At 44.4% G+C, this 14,724-nt stretch overlaps 2 non-coding genes across 2 annotated transcripts; both read left to right on the plus strand.

Moving 5' to 3' along the window:
• The first annotated feature begins 6,255 nt into the window (after window positions 1–6,255).
• Window positions 6,256–6,328, plus strand: trnar-ccu (transfer RNA arginine (anticodon CCU)). Its single transcript has one exon. It is a non-coding gene; the product is annotated as a tRNA-Arg (tRNA).
• Window positions 6,329–9,706: 3,378 nt separating this feature from the next.
• Window positions 9,707–9,779, plus strand: trnar-ccu (transfer RNA arginine (anticodon CCU)). Its single transcript has one exon. It is a non-coding gene; the product is annotated as a tRNA-Arg (tRNA).
• The last annotated feature ends 4,945 nt before the right edge of the window (window positions 9,780–14,724 follow it).

Raw genomic sequence — 14,724 nt, forward strand, 5'->3', positions numbered from 1 at the left:
GGTCGTTTTTAAACACATCGGGCTACTCCCTAAGTAGTCTGTGCTACTTACTGCATTGTAATCGTACCCAGTAAGATATTTCCTTCATGTAAATGAACTGCACCTGACAGCTTTAGAAAAACACCTGGGCTCAGTACGGTGCTGAGAGCTTAGCGTTGCTGTTCTAATTAGCACGCACTGCATCGGCTATGAGCCCGAACCTTTCAATTATTCCGATCAGTAAGTCAACACGTAGTCCACATGAACGGTAGAAATATTCTCTTGTCTGTCTCTTGTTTGTATAGAACTGAATGTCCCTGACAATGTACTGTTAGTTTTAATTGAAGAACGGCATTTGTGTTCAAATATACCAGACAAGTTTATGTAACTGCTCATGCGACACTCAGTTGTAATTAGTCAAGAAAAAAAAGTCGAACAACAGCTGCGGGTTTGATTCTGAACGTATGAGATTGCAGCGCCTTTTACTTCCATTGACAAATGATAGAGATTCGAAGAGAGATCCTTCAGACCAGCAAGCAAACCCACGGCTTTTTCGGTTTTCTATCTAGGCAACGTTGGTGTCTGCAATAGCATACATGAAAGCGTGATGCAATTTCTGTGGCTACATTTGTTGCACGTCATGCACAGTAAGAGTGTTTCTAACACCAAATAAAAAGTCAACAATTAGCGATCACGCCTTCTCCTCAGTTAACCCACTGAAACCCTTGCTGTTAACAGTTCTTGACTGCGTGCTTTACCAGCACCTACATATCGTGTCGGTTCTTTCAGCTTTATTCATTAGGTTTTCAAAGGCATAAGTAGAGCACCAGAGGTGCGAACGCAAAATGTGTAGTTATCTGAAGAATTGATTTCCATGGCAGCGGGTCCAAGCGATTTCGCGTTGTTATAGTACCAGGAAAGGAAAAGCGGCACTTCGCCTCTGCCGCGCAGGCACAAGGCGACGTGCGGCAGACGCCGGAGTCAGCAGGTTTCGCACCTGCGCGGGGAAGCCCCAACGCATTTCGAGCCCATCGCCTTAACCACTCGAGCACGACAAATGCGAGCTCGCCGCCGCCGCAATTCTCCTATAATCAAACACGGACTGCGATTTGGCTGCGGAAACGTTTTTAAAGTTGCTCTCCGTTAAAAAAAATACCTTTCACAAGATTCGTGCCGGCAGACAGACACGCCTCAGAGGGTTTAAGGCTGGCTTCACGTTCAAATGATAAAGTCCCCCAGTCCGGATGTCAAAATGCAACTTTGGCAGACAGAAAAAACATCAACAAACCAAAAATGTGGACAAGGATTTTACAAGCTGCACCACACTGCACTTTCAAAAGCATTTACATTCGTGTTAGACGCAGGAATTGCCTTTGATTTGCGCGCTTACGAACGCCATAGAAAACGAAACAAAACTAAAGCCCTCAGCTCCTGCACTTGATTATAATGCCGTTACGTGTCGAAGCAGGAATTTACGTCATCCTACCACTGCAACACGGGGAATAGAGGGAAATGAGCACAAGCTACGAATTGTCTCTAATCAGTCCCTACAGTTGTAAGACGCCTGGAAGCGTGCACCCCCATCATTAATCTTTGCGCATCTGTGCAAGGTAAACTCTGGAGCAGTCTCTGAAACGGCTCAAAGGAAACACGTGATTGATTCCATATGCATCTGGGGTTCATTTCTTATTTACATTTAATTCAAGGGAAAGGCTTGGGTCAGTTTCAGACGGCCTCCAACAGCGAGATTCAAGCGCCCCACCTTCAGCCCAATCTGCGCCGCCAGAACGACAACAGCTCCTCTGGTCTTTGGGGTGCGGTTGTGACCCCGTAACCTAAAGTGTTAGTGGCAGACAAATGGAGACTAACAGGTGATGTCCTAGGACATGACTACATTGTGACACTCGGTGGGGATGGTGACCATTGCTTGGAAAAGAGTGCGAGGCCCCTTTAGAAAAACATTTTGTTAACAGGCATTCTGCCTCAGCCTAAACACCTATAGCTTGCAAAGCGCATGCTATTAGACAGGCACCTCTGCAAGACCTTAAGAGTCTCTTAAACTAGTGATAGTAAGGTGTTCCCAATGGGCGATGTTTGGCTTTCAAATCATCTCTCTGTGGAAGCGCCGAGATGCAGCTGTTTAAGGCTTAGAAGCAGCTGACTGTTTCACTACCTAGCTGATTACTGTCAGTCAGGGAGCTCAGAGGTGAAAAGCCTGTCTGAGAGACAATTCGCCGTCGATGAGTTCAATATGTTCCGTACCAGCTCGGCGCAACTGAGATCATCTTGGTAGCCGTGTAGCTCAGATGAGTGAGAGCGTGTGTGTGTGTACCACCGTGATTGGATGCCGGTCCTTCTCAGGTCACAGTAAACCTTCTGCTGCCTAACTTCCCTAATTTTGGGGATCCCTTTGAAAAAGCAAAGGAAAAAAAACTGGCTCTTCATCAGCATGATCGACCTCACCCAGTGTGGCGCAGTGGCCTAATGGCTAAGACACTGGCCTCCTAAGCCAGGGATTGTGGGTTTGAGTACCATCTGGGGTGCTCCTGTCCCATTTTGAGCGTACAAATGTCCTTTTGATTTGCAAAGCTACAACCCCACCTTACTCAGTGAGCGTCTCTTCTTTTCTCTCACATACAGTTGGGAGAAAAACTTTTGTAAACAGCCCTTCGGAATGATGTGGATTTCTGCATGAATGGCTCCTAACATGTGATCTTATCTTTATCTAAGTCATAATAATTAATAAAGAGAGTCTGATTTAACAAACAACACAAGCCCAACATTTGACATTGCTGTTTCTTTATTGACCAAATGGTTTAAACAATCAAGGTCATTGATGGAAAAAGTACGTGAACCCTTATATTAAGGAGCTAGTGGAACCTCCTTTATGACAAAAACCTCAATCCCCACTTTCTGTAGCGGCTGGTCAGACCTGAGCAGCGGTTAGGAGGTATTTTGGCCTATTCCTCTATGCAAAACTGTTTCAGTTCATGTATATTTTTGGGATGTCTTGCGCTGAACGGCCTGCTTCAGATCACGCCACAGCACTTCAATGGGATTGGGGTCAGGACTCTTACTTGGCCATCCCAAAATACGGAATTTCTTCTGTTTCAGCCACTCTGTTGTTGATGTACTCCTTTGTTTTTGTCATGCTGCATGACCCAGCCTCTTTCGAGTTTTAGATCACAGGCAGACACCCTGACATTCTGCTGTAGAATTTCCTGATACATCTTGGAATTCATCGGTCCCTCGATGATTGCAAGCCGTACAGCCTCCGCCATGTTTCCCAGGTGGGATGAGGTTTTGGAGTTGGTATGCAGTGTTTTGTTATCTCCAAACATAACGCTGTGCACATTTACCAACAAGTTCAACTTTTGTCATGTCTGTCCACAGAACATTGTTCCAGGAGTTGCTGTGGAACATCCATGTGGTCTTTAGCAAACTTGAGAGGGGCAGTGGTGGTTTTTTTTGGGGGGAGAGCAGTGGTTTCCTCCGTGGTGACCTCGCATGATCACCGCTCCTGTTCAGATTTCTTCTTATGGTGGACTCATGGACACAGACGTAAGACAAAGTCAACCACCTGTTCGCTAGATCCCATCCCCACTCAGCTAGTCAAAGATTCCCTCGAAGGACTGGCAGGACCTATAATTAGTATGATGAATGCATCGCTTGCGTCAGGCGTTGTACCTGATCAATTTAAGGTAGCGGTTGTTAGACCGCTCCTTAAGAAGTCAAATTTGGATCCACAAGTTCTTAACAACTACAGGCCTGTCTCAAAGGTCCCATTTCAATCTAAAAGTTTTGAGAGAATAGTTGTTGCCCAATGTCAATCGTATCTGGATTCAAATAATATACTTGAGAAATTTCAGTCTGCTTTCTGAAACTGCATTAACGAGAGTCGTAAATGATATTCTCTTAGCTACTGATGTGGGGAATGCAACAGTGCTTGTGCTTCTAGATCTTAGAGCTGCCTTTGACACGGTTGACCTCTCTGTTTTGTTACACAGGCTTGAGTTTGAGGTTGGCTTATCTGGAACCGTCCTTCAGTGGTTTACTTCACATTTTACTCATCGTTTTCATTATGTTCAAATATCTAATAATTGTACTGCTTCATCAACGTCACCAGTTCAATTTGGGGTACCAGACGGATCAGTGCCGGGGCCAATATTGCTCTCTCTCTCTACATGCTGCTGCTAGGTAGGATAATACGAAAAAATAATATGAACTTTCATTCATATGCTGATGACACTCAAATAAACATTTTGTTCACACCAAACGACAACTTTTCTATTATCACTTTAGTTAAATGCATTAATGAAGGAAAGACTTGGATGTGTGAAAACTTTTTGTTACTCAACTCTGAGAAAACTGAGGATCTGTTGATCGGAGGCAACAATACTGATAGGACTACTATAACTTCAGCACTTAACTCAGAGGATTTAAACATTTGCCTCAAAGAGACAGCACGTAACCTAAGTGGCATATTAGACACAAGGCTCTTAACAACTTGCATTGTTAAGTGCCTTGAGACAACCTTGTTGTGAAAGGTGCTATATAGAAATACATTGATTTGAACTGAATTGACAATGTAAAATGTTGTGTGTGTTGTTTGTTAAACAAGACTGTCTTTATTTATTATTATGCGTCAGATGAAGATCAGATCACATTTTAAGAGCCAATCATGTAGAAATCCAGATCATTCGCGTTTTAAAAGTTGCGGGAAAAGCAAAACAGGTGCTTTTCCTTTGTTGCGCAGACACACGACGACACCGTAGGCGGCAGGACTCGAAGCTTCGCAGGGAGACCCCGATGGCTTTCTAGTCCATCACCCTAACCACTCAGCCGCCGCCGCCGCCACTGCCTTTTTGATGCAGTCTAACATAGAGTGCCGGGCAGCGGCGGAAACCTTTTTCAAAGTCGCTTTCCGTTTAACAACAACAAAAAAAACTTTCACAAAATGCATGCTAGCAGACAAATGCGCCTCAGAGGACTTAAGGCTGGCTTCAAGTTGGAATGATAAAGTCTCCCCGTCCGGTCAGGAAAAGGGAACTTTGTTAGACAGAAAGAAGGAAGTAACAATAACGGAGAATTGTGTGCAAGGATTTTAGAAGCTGCGCAGCCCTGCAGTTTCAATAGCCCTTTTATTCGTGTTAGATGCTGGAATTGCCTTTTTTTGACGCTCTTACGAATGCGATGTCAACGAAAACAGAACAAAGCACAAAAAACCCTCAAGTCCTGCAGTTGGATAGAATGCCGTTACGTGTCCAAGCCGTATTTGACTTCATCCTACCATTGCAACACGGGGCGTATATGGAAACGAACACACGCTACGAATTGTCTCTAATCAGTCCCTACAGTTGTAAGGCGCCTGGAAGCGTGCACCCCCATCATTAATCTTTGCGCATCTGTGCAAGGTAAACTCTGGAGCAGTCTTTGAAACGGCTCAAAGGAAACACGTGATTGATTCCATGTGCATCTGGGGTTCATTTCTTATTTACATTTAATTCAAGGGAAAGGCTTGGGTCAGTTTCAGACGGCCTCCAACAGCGAGATTCAAGCGCCCCACCTTCAGCCCAATCTGCGCCGCCAGAACGACAACGGCTCCTCTGCTCTCCGGGGTGCGGTTGTGACCCCGTAACCTAAAGTGTTGGTGGCAGACAAATGGAGACTAACAGGTGACATCCTAGGACATGACTACGTTGTGACACTCGGTGGGGATGGTGACCATTGCTTGGAAAAGAGTGCGAGGCCCCTTTAGAAAAACATTTTGTTAACAGGCATTCTGCCTCAGCCTAAACACCTATAGCTTGCAAAGCGCATGCTATTAGACAGGCACCTCTGCAAGACCTTAAGAGTCTCTTAAACTAGTGATAGTAAGGTGTTCCCAATGGGCGATGTTCGGCTTTCAAATCATCTCTCCGTGGAAGCGCCGAGATGCAACTGTTTAAGGTTTAGAAGCAGCTGACTGTTTCACTACCTAGCTGATCACTGTTAGTCAGGGAGCTCAGAGGTGAAAAGCCTGTCTGAGAGACAATTCGCCGTCGATCAGTTCAATATGTTCCGTACCAGCTCGGCGCACCTGAGATCATCTTGGTAGCCGTGTAGCTCAGATGAGTGAGAGTGTGTGTGTGTGTACCACCGTGATTGGATGCCGGTCCTTCTCAGGTCACAGTAAACCTTCTGCTGCCTAACTTCCCTAATTTTGGGGATCCCTTTGAAAAAGCAAAGGAAAAAAAAAACTGGCTCTTCATCAGCGTGATCGACCCCACTCAGTGTGCCCCAGTGGCCTAATGGATAAGGCACTGGCTTCCTAAGCCAGGGATTGTGGGTTTGAGTCCCATCTGGGGTGCTCCTGTCCCTTTTTGAGTGTACAAATGTCCTTGTGATTTGTGAAGCTGCAACCCCACCTTACTCAGTGAGCGTCTCTGCTTTTCTCTCAGTTGGGAGAAAAACTTTTGTAAACAGCCCTTCGGAATGATGTGGATTTCTGCATGAATGGCTCCTAACATGTGATCTTATCTTTATCTAAGTCATAATAATTAATAAAGAGAGTCTGATTTCACAAACAACATACGCCCAACATTTGACATTGCTGTTTCTTTATTGACCAAATGGTTTAAACAATCAAGGTCATTGATGGAAAAAGTACGTGAACCCTTATATTAAGGAGCTAGTGGAACCTCCTTTATTGACAAAAACCTCAACATCCAACAAACCTCAGCATCCGCCATGCTTCCCAGGTGGGATGAGGTTTTGGAGTTGGTATGCAGAGTTTTGTTATCTCCAAACATAATGCTGTGCACATTTACCAACAAGTTCAACTTTTGTCACGTCTGTCCACAGAACATTGTTCCAGGAGTTGCTGTGGAACATCCATGTGGTCTTTAGCAAACTTGAGAGGGGCAGTGGTGTTTTTTTTGGGGGGGAGAGCAGTAGTTTCCTCCGTGGTGACCTCGCATGATCACCACTCCTGTTCAGATTTCTTCTTATGGTGGACTCATGAGCACAGACGTAAGACAAAGTCAACCACCTGTTCGCTAGATCCCATCCCCACTCAGCTAGTCAAAGATTCCCCTGAAGGACTGGCAGGACCTATAATTAGTATGATGAATGCATCGCTTGCGTCAGGCGTTGTACCTGATCAATTTAAGGTAGCGGTTGTTAGACCGCTCCTTAAGAAGTCAAATTTGGATCCACAAGTTCTTAACAACTACAGGCCTGTCTCAAAGGTCCCATTTCAATCTAAAAGTTTTGAGAGAATAGTTGTTGCCCAATGTCAATCGTATCTGGATTCAAATAATATACTTGAGAAATTTCAGTCTGCTTTCTGAAACTGCATTAACGAGAGTCGTAAATGATATTCTCTTAGCTACTGATGTGGGGAATGCAACAGTGCTTGTGCTTCTAGATCTTAGAGCTGCCTTTGACACGGTTGACCTCTCTGTTTTGTTACACAGGCTTGAGTTTGAGGTTGGCTTATCTGGAACCGTCCTTCAGTGGTTTACTTCACATTTTACTCATCGTTTTCATTATGTTCAAATATCTAATAATTGTACTGCTTCATCAACGTCACCAGTTCAATTTGGGGTACCAGACGGATCAGTGCCGGGGCCAATATTGCTCTCTCTCTCTACATTCTGCTGCTAGGTAGGATAATACGAAAAAATAATATGAACTTTCATTCATATGCTGATGACACTCAAATAAACATTTTGTTCACACCAAACGACAACTTTTCTATTATCACTTTAGTTAAATGCATTAATGAAGGAAAGACTTGGATGTGTGAAAACTTTTTGTTACTCAACTCTGAGAAAACTGAGGATCTGTTGATCGGAGGCAACAATACTGATAGGACTACTATAACTTCAGCACTTAACTCAGAGGATTTAAACATTTGCCTCAAAGAGACAGCACGTAACCTAAGTGGCATATTAGACACAAGGCTCTTAACAACTTGCATTGTTAAGTGCCTTGAGACAACCTTGTTGTGAAAGGTGCTATATAGAAATACATTGATTTGAACTGAATTGACAATGTAAAATGTTGTGTGTGTTGTTTGTTAAACAAGACTGTCTTTATTTATTATTATGCGTCAGATGAAGATCAGATCACATTTTAAGAGCCAATCATGTAGAAATCCAGATCATTCGCGTTTTAAAAGTTGCGGGAAAAGCGGAACAGGTGCTTTTCCTTTGTTGCGCAGACACACGACGACACCGTAGGCGGCAGGACTCGAAGCTTCGCAGGGAGACCCCGATGGCTTTCTAGTCCATCGCCCTAACCACTCGGCCACCACCGCCGCCACTGCCTTTTTGATGCAGTCTAACATAGAGTGCCGGGCAGCGGCGGAAACCTTTTTCAAAGTCGCTTTCCGTTTAACAACAACAAAAAAAACTTTCACAAAATGCATGCTAGCAGACAAATGCGCCTCAGAGGACTTAAGGCTGGCTTCAAGTTGGAATGATAAAGTCTCCCCGTCCGGTCAGGAAAAGGGAACTTTGTTAGACAGAAAGAAGGAAGTAACAATAACGGAGAATTGTGTGCAAGGATTTTAGAAGCTGCGCAGCCCTGCAGTTTCAATAGCCCTTTTATTCGTGTTAGATGCTGGAATTGCCTTTTTTTGACGCTCTTACGAATGCGATGTCAACGAAAACAGAACAAAGCACAAAAAACCCTCAAGTCCTGCAGTTGGATAGAATGCCGTTACGCGTCCAAGCCGTATTTGACTTCATCCTACCATTGCAACACGGGGCGTATATGGAAACGAACACACGCTACGAATTGTCTCTAATCAGTCCCTACAGTTGTAAGGCGCCTGGAAGCGTGCACCCCCATCATTAATCTTTGCGCATCTGTGCAAGGTAAACTCTGGAGCAGTCTTTGAAACGGCTCAAAGGAAACACGTGATTGATTCCATGTGCATCTGGGGTTCATTTATTTATTTACATTTAATTCAAGGGAAAGGCTTGGGTCAGTTTCAGACGGCCTCCAACAGCGAGATTCAAGCGCCCCACCTTCAGCCCAATCTGCGCCGCCAGAACGACAACGGCTCCTCTGCTCTCCGGGGTGCGGTTGTGACCCCTTAACCTAAAGTGTTGGTGGCAGACAAATGGAGACTAACAGGTGATGTCCTAGGACATGACTACATTGTGACACTCGGTGGGGATGGTGACCATTGCTTGGAAAAGAGTGCGAGGCCCCTTTAGAAAAACATTTTGTTAACAGGCATTCTGCCTCAGCCTAAACACCTATAGCTTGCAAAGCGCATGCTATTAGACAGGCACCTCTGCAAGACCTTAAAAGTCTCTTAAACTAGTGATAGTAAGGTGTTCCCAATGGGCGATGTTTGGCTTTCAAATCATCTCTCTGTGGAAGCGCCGAGATGCAGCTGTTTAAGGCTTAGAAGCAGCTGACTGTTTCACTACCTAGCTGATTACTGTCAGTCAGGGAGCTCAGAGGTGAAAAGCCTGTCTGAGAGACAATTCGCCGTCGATCAGTTCAATATGTTCCGTACCAGCTCGGCGCACCTGAGATCATCTTGGTAGCCGTGTAGCTCAGATGAGTGAGAGCGTGTGTGTGTGTACCACCGTGATTGGATGCCGGTCCTTCTCAGGTCACAGTAAACCTTCTGCTGCCTAACTTTCCTAATTTTGGGGATCCCTTTGAAAAAGCAAAGGAAAAAAAAAACTGGCTCTTCATCAGCGTGATCGACCCAACCCAGTGTGCCCCAGTGGCCTAATGGATAAGGCACTGGCCTCCTAAGCCAGGGATTGTGGGTTCGAGTCCCATCTGGGGTGCTACTGTCCCTTTTTGAGCGTACAAATGTCCTTTTGATTTGCAAAGCTGCAACCCCACCTTACTCAGTGAGCGTCTCTGCTTTTCTCTCACATACAGTTGGGAGATGTCTTGCACTGAACGGCCTGCTTCAGATCACGCCACAGCACTTCAATGGGATTGGGGTCAGGACTCTTACTCGGCCATCCCAAAATACGGAATTTCTATTGTTTCAGCCACTCTGTTGTTGATGTACTCCTTTGTTTTTGTCATGCTGCATGACCCAGCGTCTTTCGAGTTTTAGATCACAGGCAGACACCCTGACATTCTGCTGTAGAATTTCCTGATACATCTTGGAATTCATCGGTCCCTCGATGATTGCAAGCCGTACAGCCTCCGCTATGCTTCCCAGGTGGGATGAGGTTTTGGAGTTGGTATGCAGTGTTTTGTTATCTCCAAACATAACGTTGTGCACATTTACCAACATGTTCAACTTTTGTCACTGTCCACAGAACATTGTTCCAGGAGTTGCTGTGGAACATCCATGTGGTCTTTAGCAAACTTGAGAGGGGCAGTGGTGGTTTTTTTTGGGGGGAGAGCAGTGGTTTCCTCCATGGTGACCTCGCATGATCACCACTCCTGTTCAGATTTCTTCTTATGGTGGACTCATAAACACAGACGTAAGACAAAGTCAACCACCTGTTCGCTAGATCCCATCCCCACTCAGCTAGTCAAAGATTCCCTCGAAGGACTGGCAGGACCTATAATTAGTATGATGAATGCATCGCTTGAGTCAGGCGTTGTACCTGATCAATTTAAGGTAGCGGTTGTTAGACCGCTCTTAAGAAGTCAAATTTGGATCAACAAGTTCTTAACAACTACAGGCCTGTCTCAAAGGTCCCATTTCAATCTAAAAGTCTTGGGAGAATAGTTGTTGCCCAACGTCAATCATATCTGGATTCAAATAATATACTTGAGAAATTTTAGTCTGGTTTCTGAAACTGCATTAACAAGAGTCGTAAATGATATTCTCTTAGCTACTGATGCAGGGAATGCAACAGTGCTTGTGCTTTGCTTCTAGATCTTAGAGCTGCCTTTGACACGGTTGACCTCTCTGTTTTGTTACACAGGCTTGAGTTTGAGGTTGGCTTATCTGGAACCGTCCTTCAGTGGTTTACTTCACATTTTACTCATCGTTTTCATTATGTTCAAATATCTAATAATTGTACTGCTTCATCAATGTCACCAGTTCAATTTGGGGTACCAGAAGATCAGTGCTGGGACCAATATTGCTCTCTCTCTCTACATGCTGCTGCTAGGTAGGATAATATGAAAAAATAATATGAACTTTCATTCATATGCTGATGACACTCAAATAAACATTTTGTTTACACCAAACGACAACTCTTCTATTATCAGTTTAGTTAAATGCATTAAGGAAGGAAATACTTGGATGTGTGAAAACTTTTTGTTACTCAACTCTGAGAAAAATGAGGATCTGTTGATCGGAGGCAACAATACTGATAGGACTACTATAACTTCAGCACTTAACTCAGAGGATTTAAACATCTGCCTCAAAGAGACAGCACGTTACCTAGGCGGCATATTAGACACAAGGCTCTTAACAACTTGCATTGTTAAGTGCCTTGGGACAACCTTGTTGTGAAAGGTGCTATATAGAAATACATTGATTTGAATTGAATTGACAATGTAAAATGTTGTGTGTGTTGTTTGTTAAACAAGACTGTCTTTATTTATCAAAAAATAAAAGGAATTTGCTAGGAATGCAAACGTTAGGTTGCGCTTCTTCATGCTGCATCGTCGGCATGAGTGGAGCTTTTTAAACGTCTGTACTTACTGTGCCCCATAAGAAATCGTTTGTCCCCATTCAAAAGAGATTGTGCGATGTCCTGCAGTGTTCGCAAAGCAAACCTTTGACAGTTTGAAAAGAGGAATTTATTCTGCTTCCTGTGCGTGCAGTAGTTACAAATTTGAACGTCTTTACACGATCTGCTGCAGTTTTCAGTGGGCGGGCTTTGTCAGAGGGCTTGGAAAAACGCACTGTGTTTCGGCTCGGGAAACATCATGAGAAGTGTCCTGCATGTTTTCTGTGTATAGCTGTCTTTTAACGCATACAGAATTCATTCGAAATCATTGATTTCTCCAATTAACAAGGTTCCCTTAAAGGATGAGTCAAAGTAACGTCTAATCGGATTAGTTTCCTTAGAGCTGGTTCAGAGTTTGCTCAAGAGTTTACCTTTCACAGATGCGCAAAGAAAAATGTTGGGGGTGCACGCTTCAAGGTGCCTTACAGCTGTAGGGAGTGATTCGAGACGATTTGTGGCGTGTGCTCGTTCCCATATACCGTACGCCCCGGGGTGCAGTGCTAAGATGAAGTACAATACCGCTTGGGCACGTAACGGCGTTACACGCAAGTGCGGGACGTGAGGCTTTTCGTTTGTTCATTTTGTTTTGCTCTGCTTTGCTTTGTTTCGTGGTCAAGAGGCGTAAGGTAAGTCGTAATCCAGGGAGAACACTGGTGGCAAACAGTCCGAGGTGAGAGGCGAGGTCCAAAGTCGAAAAGGCAGAAGGGGAGTCCAATATCCAGAATAAACGAGGTAATGGAAAAAACGCCAGGTAGAGCTCTCAAGGAGTAGACTCAATACCAGCGGGAAGCAAGTAAAGATGGTAAAAATAGCACTGCGTACCCCACGGTGGAGTGTGTGCAGGTGGGTTAACTCGTGCGGCGGCGTTTGTTAATAATCACCCTCTGCTGGTGCTGTTTAGATTGCTTAAGAGTTGGTCTTAACTGCCTGGCGGTCATGACAAGCTCCTCTTTAAGCTGTGGTTTAGTTTTGCATTCATGTGTTTCTAGAGCAGTTATTTATGGGGGTGGGTGGGTCCTTCACAGAGGCTCAGGACAAATCCCCTGCATGAAAGTCTACTGTGTGCGTTCAAACAGTCACAGGTCAAGAGCCAGGCAGGAGGACAATGGACAGATGAGCCAACGAACTAAAAATAAAAGAACAGATATGAAAAAGCCACCATCTTTTTCTTTTTGACATTTTCCGACTTTCATGCAAGCCAGGACAAAGTTGCTCGTAGCTACTTGTGGATTCAAATACTCTATCGAGTGCTTTGATGAGTTTTTGCAATTTGATTGTCGTCCTGTCAGCCTGTTTCTGTTTTTTTTTTTTCAATCTAGGGATGGAAAGTATGAGGGAAATGATGGAGCAATCAATAACCGCTCCGGAAAAATGGCAGAAAGAAATGGTCCGTCACTAAGGACATTTGTGAAGCAGAGGAGTGACATCACCACAAAGGCGACTTATTCTGCTGATCGTTTTGGTGAATAATGATTGAGGCGTGTTAAGAGAAAGGTAGCTGCGTCAGCATGCTTAGGCTGCAAAGGATAAAGCAAAGGTTTACTCCATGCTGAAAAAAGAAGAAAAGAAGCACAACGTTTCGACTGTGGAGCCTTCTGCGCCATCTTCTTTAGCGATGGTGATGATGTTTACATTGGAAAAACTGAGACACGCATACTGGAGGGGCTTGAACCACCAACTTTTCAGCACCACAGAGTCTGACAGTCTTTTGTGCACCCTACATTTGCAGGTTTATGGTCAAAGAAAACAATCACTTGCGCTTCTTGCAGCCGGCAATCTTTTTCCACTGACAACCAAGAAATGGATTTCATCTTTCACAAGCTGTATGGATTTCTTCAAAAACAAGTTATTCCAGAAAGGAAATGAATTCTTGCATTAAACTGAACCAAGCTGTACATGTTTGTCTGAAATGATACATTCGGCACAACAAGACACGGAGAGAGGCACCGCTGGTATTCAGACCCAGGATCGCCTGCTTACTAGGCGGGCACTTTAAGCCACTAGGGAACAGCGCCAGCGGAGCACCGCGCTTTTACAGACACTTGGACACATCTGCGTTCGGTGTGCACTTAACCTGCTCTCTGAGCCCGTTGCCTCCGTCCCATTTAATAGCAGAACTGACGCCAAGAGAAATGATGAGAAATGGCATTTATCGGGCACTTTTCATGTCCAAGGAGTTCAATGCCCTTGACACCTCCCCAAGGTGACAGAGCTGTGCATTCTTTGGCGACACCATTTTTTCTTTTGTTTAATTTCTATACTTATTGATAGAATAAAAACGATATGTCATGTACTGTAAGGGAAATGTCTCTTTTCATGGGGAAAGCTAGCACCAGCAAATGTTGTGTTTAGAAGAAGTGATTTAACATGACACGTGACCTAATTTACCGGAGCAAAAGCTCACCCAGCAAGCCCTGCTTTACTTCTACAGGAGAGAAGTACTGTAGAGTCTGCAAGATGTTCAGCTGGGTAGCTACGTCAGCATGCCTCGGCTGCAAAGGAACAAGTACTAGGTTTATTGCATGCTGAAAAGAGAAGAACGGAAACACAGCGTTTCGACTGTGAGGTCTTCTCACACCTGAAGAAGCCTCACACCTGTAAAAGGCTCCATGGTTTTCTTTCTTCTCTTTTCAACATGGAATACACCTATTGTCTGCAAGATGTGACAATTTCATGGTGTTTTGGAAGAAAACCTTTTTTCTTTGAATTCAAAATCAATCGGAATTTCAGCACAACACATCAACACTTTTTCTGTTTTAAGGAGATGATATTTTAAACCTGACAAAAATAGTAGGAAACACAAGTTTCTTGCTGTGAAAATTTAGATGGGGAAGTGTACTACTAGTAGCAGTGTAGAGCTCTCTGTGGTGGAGTGCAAGCGCATGTTCTATGGGCCAGTGGCGTAATGGATAACGCGTCTGACTTCGGATCAGAAGATTGGAAGTTCGAGTCCTGCCTGGCTCGTGAGGCTTTTAAACCTCTCAGGTTCCTAGGTAACAGGTTGCCGTCATGTATATGAACTATAGAAAAGCATTTGCCACAACCCGTAAATTAGCACGCAAGTGCGGGCTGGTGAACACAG

The sequence above is a fragment of the Lepisosteus platostomus genome, unplaced genomic scaffold (assembly GCF_059453375.1).
Source record: "Lepisosteus platostomus isolate fLepPlt1 unplaced genomic scaffold, fLepPlt1.hap1 Scaffold_42_H1, whole genome shotgun sequence".
NCBI lineage: Eukaryota > Metazoa > Chordata > Actinopteri > Semionotiformes > Lepisosteidae > Lepisosteus > Lepisosteus platostomus.